The following is a 3,137-nucleotide window of genomic DNA, read 5'->3' as shown; positions in this document are numbered from 1 at the left end:
TAGTACTATACAACCTAAAAGATTAAATGTACGAAATATAACGAGAAGAAACATAACATAGTTCTGCTCGGGCCTCAGCACAACACACCCCTCAAATAAAACTAAGCACACCAGAAATTAAACTAAGAAACTAATCCGGTAGACACTGCATTAGAACCACCATGAGCAACGACACTGCCACCTTACTCGGAGTCCTCGTCCACGTCCTCGACTTCGTCCTTGTCCCTCTTCCTCTTGGGCGATACTTCTTTGCTTGAACCGCACACTTGGCTCTTGCTCTTCATCCAACCCTTGTAGATATTGAAACAAAGGTAGCCATCCATTGCAGCGTAGTGGATGTGGTCTATATCTAGTACATTCCACTGCCATGCATGATGATGAAACGTGTACGGAGGTTTCTCTAGTTTACCGTACGAAGGATGAACCATGGCTCCTACCAGGGTCAGCATTGAAGGCTGATCAAGGGAGGACACCAGGCCTGCCTTCTGGAGATCGAAGGGCTGGCCTACAACGAGGCCTATCCGACCCAGGATTTCCTTGTCGTTCCTAAAGTCTACAGTAACGAATTTGACTCGGCCGCCCTTGAGGAACTTCTTAAATTCCTCGCACTCAACGTCGGCATGGTATATGTGGTAGACCAAGCATAAGTCATGCACGCAAACCTGGATCACGGCGTGCTTCTTCTTCTCTGCCTCCTTTAGTTTCTTCTCGCTTCCCAGGACTATGGTGTACTCAACATCTAGCCCAGCGACCCACTCATCATTTGAGTTTTCGAACATGCGTTTGAAGCGAGCAAGGCATTCTTTCACCGCTGCGGAAGAATGGGTGTAGATGACGTCGAACTCATCGCCGGTGATGGTTCTAACCTTGTACTCACCGCCGATCATGGAGATTTGGGACACCATGGATTTGGGAGGAGGGTTAGGATTAGTGGAACTGTCGTGATGTGAAAGGAGAGACGACTAGGAGCGGTTTATCGATTGTAAAAATGTCGAGTGGGGGGGGGGGCGTGCGAATGGCAGGGTAGTGGCTTGCCTGGTGGATAAATGCATTCATGCACAGTACTATGGGGGCCCAATTAGATGTCATGTCTACTCGACGCCCAATTAAATGGCATTCGATGTCATGTCAAGCGTCGGGAAAATTACAGGTGATACGAAGCTTTCCATTCTCCCATGATACGGGCTTCCGAGAGCTCTTGCATCTGAGTTCGAACGGTTGCATGGCGTGATTCTAGACCTATGGGTGAATATCCTATCCTGGAGGGTTATTCTGCAAATTTTCAGCAACTTAGCATGCGACCGTTCGAACTCAGATCCAAGGGCTGCCAATAGCCCGTATCATGGTCGTGCCTACCACGACCGTCGCCTTGCTCGCACGGTCGCGCCCTTGGAGATTTAACACGATGCGTTAGGCTATCTGATGTTGGCATGTCATACATAGTCATCACTTAGTCACTCATACAACAAGGTTTGCTATAAGGTTGGCTATAAGAGTATTTTTTGTTTAATTCTCTCTATCTCTTTCTTCGTAGTATTTATTGTATTGCCAAGGAGTGACCTCTTCCAATGAAATGGTGCTTAGATGAGGTGCTATGGGCATTAAATGGCTTAGCAACTCATGTCCCCAATGAATAAGTGCTTAGTTTTTTGTTGCTAAGTCTGCTTCATCTAGGTACACGCGCTTATCACCATTTCTTCCTGGGGTCACCAAACTAGTCTCTCTCTTCTTAATTAACTTGCCACATCAGACTTTATGCCTATGTGGCAGGCTTAGCACCTGTAGGATCAAGTACAACAGTGGGCTATAAGCCCGCTTTACATCGCATGCATATGTGGGGGAAAGAGGCAAGGAAAAAGTGGAGGAGTGGGCTCTCAAGCAAGAGCCAGCCTCTACATGGTGGAGCATCGGGAGAGGCACCTGTATGGAGGTGGTCGTAGTGCCGCAGTTAAAATGATAATGGCAAGTCAAATCATCGGGCCCCACCTGTCTAGAAGTAACTCGCTGTCAAATCACACAGCCCTACGTTTGCAGCAGCCTACTCCCTCATCTTCTCGCGTCTCTGTCGAACTGACTAGGCGGAACTGCCCTGCCTACCGCGTGGGAAAAGCCCCGCCCTCGACTTTTAAATAGTACAGTATACTAATTTTGTATCCATGGAGCAAAGCCTCAAGAAAACGGCGGTACACATGTACGGAGTATACAGCACGCCCATCGCATTCGCGTCACACCCCAGACGGTCGGTCGGTTTGGCACGCCGCTCTCCGAATGGAACGCGTGTCGTATTGCGTTTGCACACATATTTTTTCTTGTCATGTGGCATTTTTTCGTGTTATATGTTATAATCCGGTGCTTCAGATCAAAATGACGACAACTGCGCCTCCGGCCGGTCATCACGAGTCATTGTACGGTCATTGCCGAGGTCATGAAGACTTCTCGACAGTCATTGCCGAGGTCAAGCCGGCTCCGGCCGGTAGACAAAAGAAAACTAGTACTCCACTATATAGGCAGGAGCCTCCGCGCTTGCTTGCTAGTGTTGCTCTCTTCACACTGTCTCGTCCTCTCCAGATCTAAACACGACAACGGTGGCCACACACTCTCTCTCTACTCATTGCTAGTCACAGATCCAGCCAGATCCTCTCCGCCGGGGAAGGTGAGAAGGTGCAATGTTCAGGCAGTCGTCCTCGGCGACAGCTCTTACCCACTGCTGGCGCGTCCCGATCAGCATGCCTTGCCGTTCTCTGCCAAGCATCGCTAGCGAGGGAGGGCCTCCCACCCCTTCTTCCTCGCTGCCGTAGTGTGGGCAGATCCGGCCTCCCGCCGCCCACCTAGCGACATCCCGGTGACCCTCAGGTATAACTTCCTTCGAAACCGGCCTTGCTCTACTTCCCGAGCTCCTGACGTCGCTGCATTTGTATCTTTTACTATTTTGCAGGCCCCCTCGTGTAGATAGGATCGATCGTCTGTTCGAAAACCACCTAATTTTTTACTGTTAAGAGGTAAAACTAGTTCATGCACTCGAATCTAGTAGTACTTGGTACAAACAAGGAAGAAAGGGGGTGGGGTGGGGGAAGATTTGTTACCTGAATCTAGGACTTGGTCGAAAGAGGAAATAATGGGGGCGAAAAGTAGCAGAG

The sequence above is a fragment of the Triticum aestivum genome, chromosome 3D, assembly GCF_018294505.1.
Source record: "Triticum aestivum cultivar Chinese Spring chromosome 3D, IWGSC CS RefSeq v2.1, whole genome shotgun sequence".
NCBI classification, from domain to species: Eukaryota; Viridiplantae; Streptophyta; class Magnoliopsida; order Poales; family Poaceae; genus Triticum; species Triticum aestivum.
This window is presented reverse-complemented; position numbering follows the sequence as displayed.